Below are 18736 nucleotides of genomic sequence, written 5' to 3' on the forward strand. Positions count from 1 at the left end.
ACGTTTTCTGCTATTATCCTAGCCAGTTTTTTATATACTCCTACGTGAAAATCTTCATTTCCATTGACGTCTACTCGCACATGAATTATGTCCTTCTGTCCCCGGCCAGAATCACAATCTTGGCAAGTTTACATTTTTCTCAAACGTCGATCTGTGGCATTTGTTGAGTACCTTTAAATGATGCCAGCATCAGACAACGATACAAACGCATTCTTTGTACTGAGGTACATCTGCTCTACTTCAGCTGTCTTTGGCAAGAGAAAATGGGAAAACTGATATCTAAGAAATATCAAGCGTTTTAAATCTGAGACTTTTTGCTATGACACCTGTAAATATGCATCTTCTGAATACAGATTCGGTATCAAGCCGTTCGAGACCATAAGGTACACTCATGAGCCAAAATATTATGGCCACCTGTTTAATAGCTTGTTTTTTCGTCTTTGGTATGAAATAAACCACTGATTCAGCGTATCAGGGATCCGACAGGTTGTTGTTAGTTTTTTGGAGGTATCTGTCATTAGATATCTACACATAAGTCATGTGATTCGCGTAAATAGTGGGCCACCAATTTACGTACGCAGTGATGGTGCCCCATAGCGACAGATGAGTTCCATAGTATTTACATCAGGCGAATTCGGTTGCCGAGACATCAACTTGAGTTCACTATAATATTTCTCAATCCACTGTACGACGGTTCTGGCTCACGAACAAGCACAGTTATACTGCTGAAAGAGAAACTGCAGTTTGGGAAGACATCAAGCATTCAGGGATGAAGGTAGTTCGCAGTTGTCTTTGATTACTACAAGTCCCATGCAGTTCAGGAGAATGTCTTCATTATGATACAGTTCCCGCCTGCCTGCGTACGTGGTGCATTGCACCTTTAGAACTGCGGTCCACTTCTATGACGGACTTATGTGGAGACGAGCATCGGCCTAGTCTATCAGCAATGTGATTCACTCGAAGAGCCGAAACGTTTCCATTAATTGATGGCCGAATCCCGATGGTCTCGTTCCCGTTGCAGTGGTAATTGACGAAGTCACTGGGTCAACACGTAACACGTAGGTTTGGTCTCCTGCGGATCTCCATGTTCAACAATGTACGATGAATGGTGTGCTCTGGAACACTTGTGCGTGCACGTCCAACCATTTAGCACCCAGTGATAATTTCACTGTCCATTTACCTCTTTCTGTAGATGCTCACGACAGTAGCACGTGGACATTCGACCAGCTTCAGCGTTTTCGAGATACTCGTTCAAAGACCTTGCGTAAAAATAATCTTTTCTCTGTCAAAGTCGCTTACCTGAATGGATTTCCTCATTTACAGCCCATATCTTCTTGCAGATTATTTTTCTCCTCTCAGCTGTTTAATGAGACTCCTGCTTGATCAGGAGGACTACAGATTAATTTGCTGCTTGATCATTAAGAATGCTGATTATGTAACATTAAAAGAGGAAATAACATTTATTCGTAGACATGACACACAGAATGTTTGAATTACAGTACACATAAGAAGACTAACTTTTTTCTTCAATTGCCGACTCCCAACTGCTCTTCTACTGCAGAAAATAATGTAATATTCTATTTGTAGACTTTTTACTTCATAGCTGCGTAGGTGTTCAAAACAAACGTACACAGCTCTGAGGATAAAGCAGAAATGACGTCTGCAAGTCGTAATCTCTGCTTTTTATACTCTTAGAATACTTCCGAGGGAATGTTCCTGCTGCTGCATAATCTCATCTTGGGTGTACTCCATCAGGAGGACCACAGATTCTATGGCATTAAAGGAAACATGTATTCGTGAGTATGACAAAGAAAAATAATTCACAGATATGACAATGAAAATGTCTGAAAGAGAGACTTGAGAATCCAGAAGACTACTTACTCTTATCGAATTTTTGACTCTGCTCTCTCAACTCTCAACTGACTCCTCCCCTCTCCCTCCCCCTTACGATGTCATTGACTGGTCCCCAACGATACAGCATCAACTCAACGCACTGTACGTGACTGTTCCTGTTTTTATACCCAAACCTCCCTGCAGACTCCTTAGAGACCTCTTATCTCACGTGTTGAATCAGGAGTTGCCAAAGCATATTCCAAGGTTACGCCAATATTCCGCAAACACCAAGTGTGTGGAAAGAGATAAGAACTTGAGAAATTTGTTTTCTCCAAGAGGCAGGAAACAGACGACGTTCCCACAGCCTTTTTCTTTTTGCTAGGTCTTATATCGGAACTGTAGAAACCAGCCTCTGAAGAAAACAGAAGCGTTTTACGTCAAACTTAAAATAACCAGTTTAAGCCAGTTTTTATAACATTAAAAGTTATTTGTATATACAACCCACAACGAAATTCAGTGCCCACACAAACAGTTCAATGGAAATACAATGACTACATCAAGATGACGTTCCCCATTTATTTTGTGACATGAAATTTCCTATCTCTGCGTTAATTCCACTCTTTTAAAGCGCTTTATAATTTAAACAAGCAGCGCTTCCCTCTTTGGAGGAATGGTTATGCGAGCATACAGCACTGTCTTTGTCTTTGCAAGAGAAGATAATTCGGACTCTGGCTTGAAGATGAATGTTGTCTGTTGCACGTGACGCCAGACAAGTCAATGCTTTTTGTGAGATGCACCGAGAAAATTTTAGTCAATAAGTATTTATTGTCTATCATTTTCTCGATTGATTCATGATGCAATAACAGTGTAAAATTAGAAAGCATGGGAAATTCCTGGTCCACAATTTGCAGGTATAGAGAAAAGCAAAGTTTCATCAAACAAAAAAGTCACGTTTCTTTCAGCCTCACACCTGTCAACGTAATGAGGAAGGTCGAGATGTGGTAGTTATATTAATAACAAACCAATTTTCGAATGGAGTGCTATTTTTAACGAAAATCTTGTCACCGTTGAATCACCAAATTAAAAGTCGGCCTCGACAAACCAAACGCAGTTGGAATGGCGATTTTAAATATTTCCAAGCCATTTATCTTTTCTTGATTCCATGTTTCCAAACTTCGTTACGTCAAACAAATCCGAGGAGGTACCAGGAATCGAGCACAGGTCCTTCCTCACCAAAAGAAGTGACGCTAACCATTTTCATACGACGATTACATTACCCCTACTCTTTTTTTGTACTAAGGCACAGTTCCTCCCTTTTTCCGTTGGTTTTACGTTAAATTACTGGAAAGAACGGAGACAGTCGGACTCAGACTGGGTAGAGACAATGTGGACAGGGGTCGAATCCCGAGGGCTGACCACGACGCCTGCCCCCAGCCTGTCACTGTCCTGGTCTCTCGCATGGACGTGGTACTGGGTCGATTTTTTGTTTTATTTTTTATTTTCTTTGTTTTAAATTTTTAGTTTTATTATGAAAATCAAACTTGGTTAAGATAAATTTCATGATTCCGGGTCTCAAAAGAAAACAAAGTTTTTCACAAGAAAGACACAACGAGAGAATGCTCCACAACAAGGAAAAAAAAGAAACAAATCTATCCAATGCCTTGACGATAAAATGCAGTGTGCAACATATTAGCAAATAAAGCACGATAACATAGAATCTTCTGCCACTAAAAACGCGCACTCACCATATATTGGCGAAAAACATAGGGGTCGGGATCGTCGTCACACCTGACTACGCAGTTGGCGTAATGTACTAGGAGCTGTACGATCAAATTAGCCTTAGTCCGAGGGAAAACAGAACAGTCCGGGCACAGAAGAAGTCTAACCGCGGAAGCAGCTTGAGCTGATCGGGTAAGTAAAGCCAGCTGTCGGCGAGTCCAGTGACAGCGTTCCCGTCCGCAAGAGACAAGCCTGTGTGGTAATGTATTAGGTGGATGACATGTGCCGCAAAGACCAGTCGGACTAGGACAAAGGCGATGGAGGAGTTCCTTGGGCGAGATCAGATTGTGAATGACCTTATACCATGATGAAGCGACTTCCATCGGGAGGGCAGGAAGACTAACGTGAAACCAAACTGTTTTCCAGGACGTAAATGGCGCTGTCATTTTAACTGGGGAGAGGGATGATGGCACTCCCAAACGAGAAAGTTAATATCTGGTAGTAAGGTGTGTCACTTATAACAGTCTGCTGCGAGAGAACGTATTCGAACATAAAGTACATGTATGCGCCGCATTTTAGAGATGATCAGGCCAACATTGACACGGGGAGTCAGACTGCCCGGTCGAAATCACAAAAATAAGTGAGATGTAATAGAACGAAAATCTCAAGTACATGTTAAAACGTTACGCCATACGACGGTTCAGCCCACGTTCAGCCACCCTGATTTAGGTTTTCCGTGATTTCCCTAAATCGCTCCAGGCAAATGCCGAGATGGCTCCTATGAAAGGGCACGGCCGACTTCCTTCCCCGTCCTTCCCTAATCCAACGAGACCGATGTCTTCGCTGTATGTTCTCTTCCCCCAAACAACCCAAACCGTTACGCCATACGTACATTATTGAAGCTATCAGTTTGATATTGGGAAGTCCCAACCCTTGAAGGTGATGGGGCCCTCTGCCACTTCATACCGGAGTCTAAAAATATGACTTCTCCAAAGGAAGCGACCAGATAGTTGCTTCAGTCTGAGCGCCATTGTCACTGGTAGCGAGGATATTTTTGCAACATAGTACATTTTAATGAAAATGAAGGAATGTAACGGCCGTATGTTGTTGAAAAAGCCTAAGGGAACGGCATTAATATTCACGAAGTGCCCCTTGAATTCGATGCATCACCTCCCGCCGGCCGCGGTGGCCGAGTGGTTCTAGGCGGTTCAGTCCGGAACCGCGCGACTGCTACGTTCGCAGGTTCGAATCCTGCCTCAGGCATGGATGTGTGTGATGTCCTTAGGTTAGTTAGGTTTAAGTAGGTCGAAGTTCTTGGGGACTGATGACCTCCGAAGTTAAGTCCCATAGTGCTCAGAGCCATTTGAACCATTTTTTTGCATCACCTCCCGCCAATTGAGTACAGCCGTTTTCATCGGGCAGCAATGCACGGTAATCCCCAACGATTTGTGACGAGAGACCCCCGTTGCCCATGGAATGACAGCTTGATGAAAACCCCCGCAGTGGTAACAGGGCACATTTTCGGTCGTTAAACCGGGCCGTAGAGAACAAAAGGAATCCAATATGTCCTCGAGCAAAGATATGTCATTCATATGACATAGCAGTACCATAACATTATTCGCATACGCTCATACTGCGGGGGTGTCTTCCACTATTTTCCAGCCATTTAAATGATCATCAATATGGTGAATCAGATGTTCCAGAGACAAGACAAGTAAAGGAGTATGGATAGGGGGTTCCTCGGCAGTAAGCCTCGTCAGTTGGTAATCTGTGGAGTAAGTTGTCCCTTCACTACACCATATGACTGGATACCAGTAAAAATATTGGGTAATACCTGACACGCAGTATCACTGAGACCAGTCACCTTGAGCACTTGCATCAAGAAACTGTGACTGACCCGGTCAAATGCCTTACTAAAACAAATGTAAAATAAGGCTCCAGAGACAGAAGACAATGCAGCGACGCATACAACGTCCCGGCTTTCGACTATAGAAGTCAGTATCGTGTGCCAGGCACACAGCTTTGATGAACAGCAAGAATTTTCTCCATCAGTACCGACAAACGGCTATTAACCGCCCTGGCGACAGTTTTGTAGTCGAAATTAAGCAGTGTGATAGGGCGAAATTTATCAATGTATGGACGTCCGGTTGTCATCGGAATCAGAACGATTTTACCAAACTTGAGAAGGTCAGGAATAAAAGTGCCCGGATCACTTCATTTACCAGTGGTGTAGTGGTATCATGTATAAGAGTCCAAAAATGTACTTAGTATTCCTTAGGAATATCGTCGAGTCCTGGCGATTTTTGCGATGTGATCCAACAATAAGGTGATATGCATCATGTCGAGTTGTGGGGCGACGGGTTAAAAACAAGAAATAAGAAATATTGTTCGCCGTCTTCTTAGAGCTCCAGAAACTACTATTGTGGTCAGACAGAAAGTGACGGAGAGCATACTGATCATAGTTTCCAGTCTGCAAGTCCACTTTCTCCTTTTGTTCACAGAAAGATGTTTCTACTCTTTGCTTACTCAGCGCCATCAGGAACTATATTTATAAATAAAAGTTTTGTGTGCTAACTGATTGAGTTATACTGAAGAAAATTTCACACGCACAACACAGTAATATTCCTAATAATAATAATAATTAAGTCCATATCCTAAACAGCACTATGAGCAGTTCAGAAGCGACCTCTACGGTAAGTTCCCAATAAATGGCCTTTCGCCCTGACTTCTAATAATCTAAGGTAATTGCTCGCCACAAAAGTGGAAAATAACCTCACCACGTGCCCCGCGGTTTTGGTATCATTACGGGCGGCACACAAACAATAACTTCCGCGAGGTCTAAGCGACCCAGGATGGCGTACAGTCCTCGGGATTTACTTATTATTTGTACTGAAAAAACGCGTTTAGTTGCAGTCTGGCTGTGACGGCACCCGAGGCAGCGCTTAAACAGGCGTTTGACAGACACGAACCGATTGATAGCGGGTACAAAGTGAAGTCAATTAGCTGCCTATCAGGCCGTATTTATAAATGGGCGCAGCGAATGCTCGAAGGGAACACCTGCCATCACACCCTTTATCCCCAAGTAGCAGCATCTAAACGGCCGCTTTCTCGGACACATTATATTTTATAACACTGTTGTGTATTAATTTAGAACCTTCGTAATTTTTGTATGAATGGAATGAAGTTGGCTATAATCACAAAAAAAGGTTTAGCTAACCTGAATTTAAACTTTGCCGTCTTCAATTTCTATAACGGAACTGACAGTAGAGTATGACCTCGGAACCACAACTTTAAGAGAACTTGCATTGTCTCATTTGCATAACAGTCTTGGAACTTGTTATACTTTCATTATTTAATAGATGTAACAAAGTGCAGTGGTCAGAACTGTCTATCATTAATAAACTGATACTTAATCAGCTACAAATAAGGACGTTTTTGTTCCAAATTTAGTTTTCAATAAAAAACTTGATAACTATTGGTGGTAGCTTAATGGGGTCCTATGTTTTTATATCGAACCGACACTTCATATAATTTGTTTGCTTTCTATCGCTATTATTTAGTGCCACTCATTTTTCTCTTTGAAACGGTGCATTTAGTGAAAGATATTCATCTGATCACCCTGAGATTTAAAAATTTGAACATTAATACACTGAAGCATATGTTAACGAAGTTTGGAGAAAGCTCCTTTAATTTTTAATTCCATCCGTAGGTTATGGTGCTTTACTTGTGCGCTACGCACAGACGCGTTATGGTGACGTGGCTCTAGTAGCAGTGAAGTCCTGTCACGCTCGCCTCTGTACTTCTCAAATGATACAGCGATTGTTTCGCCACATCACCCGCTATTTACTTCTGTGAAAAAAAATTTAACAAAATGAAATATTAGAAATGAGGGACGTTACTACAGCTGACCTATTTTACATGAAATTGATTTTAGCAAAATGTCTTAATACTAAACTCGCAAAATAACTGTATCTATATACACATAGAAAACATGAGATCATGGACTTTTACAAATCATGTACATAAATTCATAGAAACATGGCAGAAATTTTTGATTATTACAAAATTACTTTTTTATATAAATATCTCAGGTTTTAGTTGAATGAGAAACACAAAAAGAATTTCACTTATTTAATCACAATCCTAGACACCACTGTGAGCGTCCGTACGATACTGTCACTAAATCATTAGATGTAGGGGGTGGGAAGTCACTCCTCCATTACATTTTATTAAAAAATTGAACAATTCATTCGTCTTAAACAAACCATCTCAAGAATTAAGTTCTTTGAATAAAATCTATCTAGAAAAGGTATACCACACAAAAATAAACTAGAAACGTTAAAACAAACAAATGTTTCAAGAAGAGGTAACCACGTGGTAGAAGGCGCAGGCGGCCGAATTTTACGACGAAGGAATTTCCAAGCTCGTCCATCGCTACGATAAGTGCCTTAATTTAAATGGCAACTATGTAGAAAAGTAGTATTTAAGTGTGGCTTTCATCTGTATATAATTTAAAAAATTTCCAATACTTTATTTATTTTTAATTCCAAAACGTAATGTACTTTCTGGATATCCCTCGTAATTTCGAGGTCGAACTGCTGAAGCTACATAGCCCACCTGGTTAGTCTTGGATGTCTCAGTTTTCAGGTTCTTAAAAACGTATGTGCCTTGTGACCACTATAGACTAGAGTAACACCTTGTGCCCTAAGAAATAATGCTCAAAGTTCTGCATACCAATGACTATGGCCAGTGCCTCTATTTCCGAAATTCCATAATTTCGCTCAACAGGTTACAGTGAACGACTCGGACAAGCGATTGTTTCATGTACTTCTTGGTGGCCTTCTGTTCCCATTTGAAACACCTCTATTACAATCCCATAAACACTGACATGCCAAAGATTCGAAACATTTTGATGGCGTAAAAGACTATTCATCAAACGGTTTCTTAATTCTTCAAAAGCGGACTGGCACTCTTTAGTACAAACCCATGTGGCACTCAACGTCAACAATTTGAGTAAACAAGGGGGCATTAAAAAAGTGATCTTTAACAAAACGGCGGAAGAATCCGAATAAACGGAACATTGATCTGAACTTCTTTTTATTTCGGTAAGCTTCAAATTTTACAGTGACTGATAATTTGGTGGAATCAGGTGATATGCTTTCACTGCTAATTTCATGGCACAGGAATTTTATTTATTTCATGGCCCAGGAATTTCATTTTGTCCCTTACACCACAGTGTTCGCTAACTTAAGTTCCATACTACCTTTTTCTATAGATTCTAGCACCCCTGTTCAGTAGACTTTTATGTTCTTCGCATGTGAGAGTTACCAACAGTATATCATCTAGATAAATAGTTACCTGATCTACCGTTTGCTGCCCCATTACATGATCCATTACTCTTACAAAGGCACACACAGAAACATTTAATCCAAATGGGAATACTTTATATTGGTAGCACATTCCTTCGTAGAAAAAGCAGTATATTTACATGAGTCGTTCTCCAGGGGCAAATTCCAGTATCCACAAGTTGTGTAAGATACCTAACTCCTTGAAATTTTCGGATTAGCTCGTCCATGCTCTGGGGAGGGTCACTCTCTCTTATTACAATTTCATTTAGCCAGCGCGCGTCTAGTAATAATCTAAAGCTTCCACCACGCTTAGGCACAACAACAAGAGGATTATTATATTCACTGATTGCCTGCGCAATGATAACCCATGCAACATACGTTGAACTTCTTTCTTAACCGCTTGCTTTCTTGAAACATGTACCTGACAAGGTTTCTTGAAAAATACCAGCTAAGGCTTTACATTCAAACGGCATTCATGCCCTCTAACTTCACCAGGAGTATTCGAAAATACATTGTGGTGAGTGGTTAATACTTCCTTCAATTCTGATCTTTGTTTACCAGAAATTTGATTTGTTGACTGCATCTTTGCCTCTATCTCTTCTAGGATATAGTTTTCTTCCGGATTAGCATCTGGTACATTACTACTGAGTTCAGTATCTTCCAGCAATTATCCTTTATTCTTTAATACCTTAATGGACATTTCCCAGGCTTCATTATTACCGCTTATATAACTCACTATGAAAGGTTCTTTTATTACTTGAGAACCAGGTAAACTTAAAACTAAGTTGTTCAGATCGAAATCTGTCCTCCTCTGATATTTTGTTAAGAAATCTGTGCTTATTAATATCTCAACACTTAAACCGAGCACTATTAAACAAGGATGATCTGTTATAACGTCACCGATGCCAATTGGTAACAAAGCTTCGTGCTTTACTGGTCTAGAAACTTTTCCAGTACCACCTATTATTTTGAAACCACTTACTTTCATGATAGTTATTTCACTCTTATCAGTCACAGAATCAAAAACTGCTCTGGGCAAAACACTTGCTTCAGTGCCACTGTCAAGAAGACAACGCACTGTTACTCCTGGGATGTTAGTCTTTTATAATAGGGTGAGTTATTTTAGTCTTAACAGGTTCATCGTAAACATTTTCTAATAAATCTTTTTCAATCTGTTTGAAGCTAAAGTAGTTTTGTTCAGTTGCAAGTACATTCACACTTAGATTCACGGGGTCATCATTCTCTACGTTCTTAGCTGCCTTTTCCAACCTCTCCACCAATTTTAAATCAAAGCATTTGATTACTTCCTCCTCTTCCGTTTGCTGCACTTCAGCTAAACTATTCTCTACCTCTGAACAACTGTGTCCTTTCGCTTTATTGCTAACTATAACACTTTCGTCGGCTTTTACTGTTTGTGGCAAGTCAATACGGCTAACACGTTCCTTGACCTCATTATTATTGCTAACACCTTCATCCATCAGCTCCTCCTATACAAAGCCTTGCAAAACTGATTCTACTTCCTCCACCGCAACTTAAGCCTTCAGATTGCCATTATCGTCGAAGATGTAAGCCCTTATTACATCTTCGTCTCTATCAGATTCAAACCCGTTAATTTCTTCCTCCCTATTGTTTATAGCGTTTTCTTTCTCTTCCTTGACCCATTTTTCAAAAGTGTCAAAATGCTGTCAACTTTGTTATGAGAGTACATCGCTGGTACTGCCTGTTCCTATTTCATCGTCCCTTTAATCTGTTTGTGTGCGCTGACTGACTGTGATTCGTGTTCCTGTTAGTGGCTGTGTTACTGTTTCCTCGTAGTTGGGATTTCGTTTTCCACACGAGGTGTGTTATGTTCATTCAGTACAGAATCAAATAGGGTGGCATTTGGCTCTCGGTCTTGTCTCAGCGGCACGTTACTTATGTTTCTGCTTTCGTCATAATAACTGTTACGAAAGCGTGATGGCTGTCTACCCCCTCTTCTTCTATCACGTCCTTCACTACGACAGTCAGATCTTGTATTCTGAACCTCCATACTTCTAACATTCACGTTCCCACTGTCATTATTTCTGTTGTTTACGTGATGGTTAGAAGACCTATTCTTAATATGCATCTCCTCCTCAGCGGCAGCCACTCTTTCTACTCGCTCCAAATATTCAATGTACCTATCCACCTTATCTCTAGGTGCGGAAGCGATTCTTTTCTGCCAGCACCAATGTAGCTTGCCTTCTAGTCCCATGATAATTATTTCCGGTTTCATCTTTTCTGTCAGATGTTACAGCCGTGAAATCCACTTTCTAGAGAAGTCTTTTACTGACTCACGACCTGCAGTAGATATTTTACCACTCCAAAACTCTCTTAAAACATCGTGTTGGTTGCTGTGTGACCAGTACTCGTTAAGAAATGCAGTTTTAAATACAGAAAGAGTTTTGTATATTATCATTATGTCAGCTGACCACCGCAAAGCATCTCCTGACGAATGACTTCTTATGAAAGAAATTTTCTCTCGCTCTGACCATGCATTAGGCAAAACATCCTCAAAATCTGTCCAGAACTCTAATGGGTGAATTTGTTTGCCTGGATCAAAACTTGAACATTGACGACATCCGATGAAAGCGGCATCAACTGAAGCAACATGCTGTATAGCAGTACTACGGAAAATACCAGAGGTTACAGTATTTTCTATGTTAGTAATACTACTATTTAGTTTAAAAAAAATATTCAAATATGAATATTTCTAAGGGACCAAACTGCTGAGGTCATCAGTCCTTAGAATTACACACCACTTAAACTAATTCATGCTAGGAACAACCCACACCTCCATGTCCGAGGGAGGACTCGACCCTCCTGCAGGAGTGGCCGTACAATTCGCGACATGACGCCTCTAACGGCGCGGCTACTTCACGTACTTCACTTATAATTCTGTTGCCTCTAACCTGTCAGAAAATCTTTTATCAACATCTTCACAAAGTTTTACACAGTTAGATTTTACTTTTTTAATATCTTTCTGATAATTATTTACTTTATTTAGCTGCTGATCTACTTTGACTTAAGACCATGGTGGTCAGCTTCAATTTTATAATTTAAACTCCTCAATTTCGAGGTCATTTCATCCTTTAATGTTTTATTGTCGTCCTTCAGTTCTTTATTACTAGACTCAATCTTACTGAAGTGTTTGCTATTGGATTCCATTTTATTGTTCACTTCTTTACAGCTAGATTCAATCTTACCGTTAAGTTCTTTATACTATCCCTCAGTTCTTTATGAGGCGGTTCAAGTACAGCAAACAGTAATTGAATCCAAATTGGTGCCTCTACATTGCCACTTGGCATTTCACCTGATTTAAAGGACTTTGTAGCATTCCCCGATTTTGCTGAATTTCAGACATATTGAGCTCAGTTTCATGATCTGATAACCTTATTATATCTATTTTTTCCCTTTTTGACTTCAGTTACCTCGTCATCAGAAAATGGTTCTAACTTTGCAGTACCATTTAAATTCAATTCAGATTCTACTTTTGATAAATCACACTCCAATTTTCGATTTATTACTTCGATGGAACTATCCCCATTAATTTCAGTTTCTGATTCTGAGGATTCATCGTCAGAGACTAGATCCATCGTAACTTTCACGTTATTCTCATCAATATTTTCCATTTTTAGTAGCCTATTAGCAGCAACTAACAACCACTTTAAATGTTCTTGATTTAACTTAGTTGCTGGACCTCGACGAATGATGCCGGCACTGCGTCACAGCAAACACGATGCGACGCATCGCGACGCAATGCAGACAGCCGCAGCAGCTGTGGCGGTGAGGATGACGTCGAGTATCGCCTACTGCGGTAGCTTTAGGGGGGACTGGGCACTGGTGAGCGCGAGCAGTAGCCTGCGGGTCCACGCAGCTCCTTAATGATGCACCGTCTTCTTCTAACCACAGCGCCGGTGGTAGCCACGATCTAGTGACGTCTGCTTCCCTCCTTCCGTCACGATCGAGATTACTGTGGCTAACATTCACAGCTTAGTTTCTCCACTCGCGAGCAATTCTTAAGCACTGGTTTCTGTATATGTCACTTCCGTATTCTGTTAGCGCCTGCAGAGTTCGTTGTAATATACCGATCACTTTCACTGTTTAATTTCCCGGCCGATGCACCATATGTGGGGCGGCGGATTAATAATAAGACATAAGAAATACTGTTCGCCGTCTTCTACGAGCTCCAAAAAATTATTTTTGTGGTCAGCCACAAAGCGATGGTGAATATACTGACCATAGTTTCCAGTATCCAAGTCCTTATTCTTCTTTTGTTCACTGAAAGAAATGTTTCTAATCTCTGTTTACACTGCGGGATCAGGAGCTATACTTATAAATAAAAGTTTGCAGTTATTACAACTTACCTGGTTCGTGATTTTCATGGTACACTCGTGAAATGGTCGTATATCAAAATCCCCACTTTATCTCTAACTCGGAGATGCTGAGTCCCATCGCTCTTGCACCGACTACAGCACACGTTCAAACTCACTTAAATCTTGATAACCTGCCGTTGTAGAAGCAGTAACTGATCCAACAACTGCGGCAGACACTTGTGGTTTTCAATAGGGGTTGCCGACCGCAGCGCCGTATTATGTCTATTTACATATCTCTGTATGTTTATGGAGGTAAAATTAACCCCGAGGTTATATGAAGGACAAGTGAGCATAAACATTTGAGAAAGACTCAGACTGTAGCGCACGCACGCACGCGCACACACACACACACACACACACACACACACACACACACACACACACACACACACATACACATACAGACACACACTCCAGGAAACACGCTGTAAACCATTATTTGCACAGTGCAAAGCAGGCTGACAACCAGTGTTAGTCGTTAGCAAAGAATAACGTAAAAGTCAATGGCCTGTCTTTTAAGGATTGAATATACCGGTGGGCTTCATATCAAGAATGTTTTTGTAAGAAATACGTTTCTAGTGGTATGCAGTAATGCTAATCTTTAGCCTTGCCGTCATTTTAATACTATATCAGAGGTATGTTCATGCACGTAATTTTCCATATTAGACGTTAGGCATTATGCGTTATGCGTCAATCATCGGGTGTTAATGTGATTCCAGATGGATGTCACTTGCTGAAGGGGGGGGGGCAAACTATATTCTAAAAAAATGGTTCAAACGGCTCTGAGCACAATGGGACTTAACATCTGTGGTCATCAGTCCCCTAGAACTTAGAACTACTTAAACCTAACCAACCTAAGTACATCACACACATCCATGCCCGAGGCAGGATTCGAACCTGCGACCGTAGCGGTCACGCGGTTCCAGACTGAAGCGCCTTTAACCGCACGGCCACACCGGCCGGCAAACTATATTCTAATGTTATTGACAGGCGTAGTTGTGCATTCGCCATTAGGCATGAGCGTTAGGCATTAAGTGTATTTGTTGCAATTCTGTGTGCATTAAAACTACAAACCTTGTGTGCCCTGACACAATCTCGCCTGGTGATAGCTCTTAGAGTGCTGCATAAAAATTTAATCATAGCGAACCATATAAAAAGTCTACATTTACTGCACGCAATATTGTGTTGTGATATCAGAAGAGAAACATTTACCACTATTGTGTTTGTAAGATAATGTCAAAATGGTTCAAATGGCTCTGAGCACTATGGGACTCAACTGCTGAGGTCATTAGTCCCCTAGAACTTAGAATTAGTTAAACCTAACTAACCTAAGGACATCACAAACATCCATGCCCGAGGCAGGATTTGAACCTGCGACCGTAGAGGTCTTGCGGTTCCAGACTGCAGCGCCTTTAACCGCACGGCCACTTCGGCCGGCAAGATAATGTCGCCCACCAAGTCATTCACGATTGTGAGCACAGCGGTCTTCTCTGTTTAAGAGGTGTAGTGTGAGCTATCTTGTCAGTTATTGTTCGAACGCCAAGTGAATAAAAGAGTTAGTAGAGTCCACTGTCAATTGCATCATACAATCGATTTGACAGGATTAAGGTAAGCTCTACATTGTATCATATAGTTGTTTATTAAGGATATTAAGCACACAGAGTGATGGAAGTCACACTGTAATCTCACCCACCCAGTAGTATGCAGGGGAATGATGGCTTACTAGTACGTGGGTGGTGGCCACCTAAAGGAGAATGGTGGGCACGATTGGAGAATTTAGCTACTCAAAGAGTGAATGGTGGCCACCACGGGAATGGTATCAACGTAGTGAGCACCTAGGGGGGAATGATGCCGAAAAGGGGGAATTGTGCCCACTAATAGGAAGAATGGTGGTAAAACAGGGGAATTGTAGCAACCTATGGGGAACGGTGACGACATAGGGGAAATGGCAGCAACGCATAGGGGAATGGTGGCCTCCTGGGGGAATGATGGCCACCTTGTAGGGGATAGGTGACCACCCTTAAATGATGAGACAGTACAGAGAGTAATTTCATATACAGGGGGATAACGTGTTTGTATGGAGCACAGAATATTGTTTATAGAGACGATATTTTACGTATGTAATACACTAAATAATGCGGCTTTGCTGGTCCTGGTGGAGGTTCGAGTCCTCCCTCTGTCATGGATGTGTGTGTGTTTGTCCTTGGGATAATTTAGGTTAAGTAGTGTGTAAGCTTAGGGACTGATGACCTTAGCAGTTAAGTCCTATAAGATTTCATACCCATTTGAACATTTGAATAATGAGACTTTCAAGGATATTATGAGTATCTTTGACTCTCAGGTGGAGGTTACGTAAGTTTTTGCTACATAGGAGGAGTCATTTTTGCACATCGTTTAAATACACTGCTCTGACTGGTTGGAAAATAGAGGAGGGGGAACACTCAGTTGGTCTATTTCCATCACCTCTTGCATCTTTTCTTAATACAGCGCTATGAATTGCTTGAGATAAGGAGTAGGGGAGGGGACATGGCTCTATGTGCACGTCATAAATAATGTAATTTCACACCATTTTAATACTAGTCTCTGATTGGTTGGACAGAGTGAGGGTGTGAGACATAAATCACACACAATTTGCCTTCCCAACGTTTTGCTCTGCTATGATGAGATGGCGATGAGAAGAAGGGAAACCGGTTAGAGGGAAAGATTTTTTGTATTTTACATTAATCCAATTGGCTTCCTACTGCTACCACGAATTTTTTCAGCACTATGATCGGCTGGAGACAGGGAGTACTGCCTTGCGTGACTGGTTGGAGATGGGGGGGAAGGGGACATAATTTTTATTTTCCGCTAATGCATTTGGGTTCTTTCTGCCATTTTGAATTTATAATACTTTGCTATATTTGGTTGTGATAAAGGGATGGGAGGGAGGGGGACCTGACTTCTTACTGATAAGGAAGACGACATCACTGGTAACAGCTATGATGTCACTGATGACGTAAAGATGATGACGTCATTGGGTCACATGACTCCACTAATGTAAATAAAGTTGAGCCGAATGCCCATACATATACTACTGCGCTCCGAGCATAATTTAACCTCAAGAAAATCGAAAAGTACAAGACGTTTGGACAGAGCATGTGTGTGACAGTATTCGTAATTTTTAAGAAAGTGTTGACTATACGGAAAGGAACGTACTGATCCGAATACTATCAGAGTTCAGAGTGAATCCGAGAGCCAAGGATTAATCAACATAGTCTTAGAAATCAGGAAGACCTAAACTCAAGTCATTGACAGGTCTCGATGTCGTTCGATTTCGAGAATGAAGCGCAACAAGAGAAGGGATTCCATCGATTATGATCAAGTACGCTATTGAAAGAATGATTATAAAATAAAAAAAGTGAGATTTCAGAAACCAAGCATTAAAAAAAAGCGGAAATGAGCACAGAGAATCTAAAGACAGATTGCTTAACATAACTGGATGATGTAGCAATCTACACCGGTGCCGTGGAAACAGTGAGGTAATCCCTTGCAGAACACAACAGAGGAAATATAACCAGACGTGAAGCACAGGGATTTTTATCAACATCAGATTAGCTCCTTGCCAAAGGGAAATACTAGAGAGAAAAGGAAACTACTGCAAATGGTGAACCGCAAGAAATCAGACACGAAAATAAAGGTACTATTGAGCGTAGCTCGTAGCGTAAGGTGAAGTGCTATGACAATATTAACCCTAGTAATACCAACGCACTTTCCGTGACGTGAGTACTTTACGCTCACCGCAAAGAAAGTTTAAAAATACTGAGTTCGTCAGCTGTTGTTGATTTATATTAAGAACATGCTTTGTAAAGAGGCACTGATGTGTAAGTAGGGTCCAGAACCTTTTTGCACACTCTTATAAAATTGACACATTTTCAACAACGTGTACTACCAAATCCGTGAGTACTTTGTGATCACCACAAGAAGATAAAAAAGGCAAATTTCATTAATTGTTGTAAATATTTTCTTTTAACATACTTTTTAAAGAGATACTGATGTGTAAGGTCCTCAACCTCAAGATACCGAATAAGACACTCACTGTGGAAAGTACAAGTACTACTAAGACAAAACTTTTGGGCTTATTTTAACTGAGAATTTTAAAATGTGTATGGACTCTGGTTCGTAAAAAATAATAAATATTATTTACGAAATTTTGTGTACAAAGAAACCTACGAAATTACAGTATTTTCAAAAGTTTGGCGTAATGTACACGCCCTCCGCCCCCCTCCCCACGCTTTCTCCTTGGCATTGCGAGGGTTACGAAATTAATATGAGATTCCTGTTGGGATACGTACTTTCTGTACACGGACAACGGCGTTTCTTCATCACTAGGTCTAATTTTGTACAGTATGTTAACTTACTTGGTATCAGTTAACTTATGTCATACTCCTTTAGAATGGTACGAACCATTTAATATTAACTTTTAATAATCTGCATAACACATAGGGCCATTGACAGAGTTTCGTATCTGTCGTTCCTATACTTATATTTTACCTGAATTGAACGTATCTACAATGATCTGTAGTTCAACTGATCGGTTTACCGATCACTACCAAGTTTTCACCGTAAAATGTGTGTCGCTGTTGGTAATACATTCGCTTCCACAAATATCAAAGGAATTCTGTGTTTTAGTCTGCCAGGAAGTTTCATACCAACGCAAAATCAGCTGCAGAGGGAAGATTTCATTCTAAAATTCTATGTTATCTTTTGAAAAGGTGTAATTTACTGCAATGAATAATTGGAGCATACACTTACAGTAATCACTGTCGGCGAGTTTTAGTAGCTACTTAGCTTTAGATACCAAGTCTCTGCATTGTTACAAAAAAAATTAATTTCGATAATTGGCGTATAACTTTCCCTCTAAAGTGCTTCACAATAATTATGGTACATCACTGATAATGCTAGGTGTCGGCACACCCTGTTTATCTGACCTAAATACTGTATGCTGTCTGACGGTATTACGACGGAATACTATTTTCATATTCAAATATAGCTCACCAACGCTGCTTCGTAACACTTGACGCAGTAGCGGGGGCCACCGAGCTCCGAAAAAATCAATAATGCTAAGAAAACCTCATTTCCTCTGCCAGATCGTCTTTTACAGAATGACGATGAAAGTAAAAGCAACTGCAGGAAGAAATAACGATGAAGAGGTATCGTCCTATCGTCGATGAAGTTACTAGCGACAGTGTTAAGTTGTTGACTAGACAAACATACAGAAGAAAACAGATCATGTCCTTTCTAAAGAAACTATCTTTAAACGACATTTCAGATCACATTAATTACTCTATCACACCAAAGTTTTGTTGTTTTGTGTGAAGACATGAAAGATAGGTGATTTATAACCCAAACCAATTGTTCTAAGTCCATCAAAAACCTTCTATAGTAAATGTAGTTAAATGACTT

The sequence above is a fragment of the Schistocerca serialis genome, chromosome 3 (assembly GCF_023864345.2).
Source record: "Schistocerca serialis cubense isolate TAMUIC-IGC-003099 chromosome 3, iqSchSeri2.2, whole genome shotgun sequence".
NCBI classification, from domain to species: Eukaryota; Metazoa; Arthropoda; class Insecta; order Orthoptera; family Acrididae; genus Schistocerca; species Schistocerca serialis.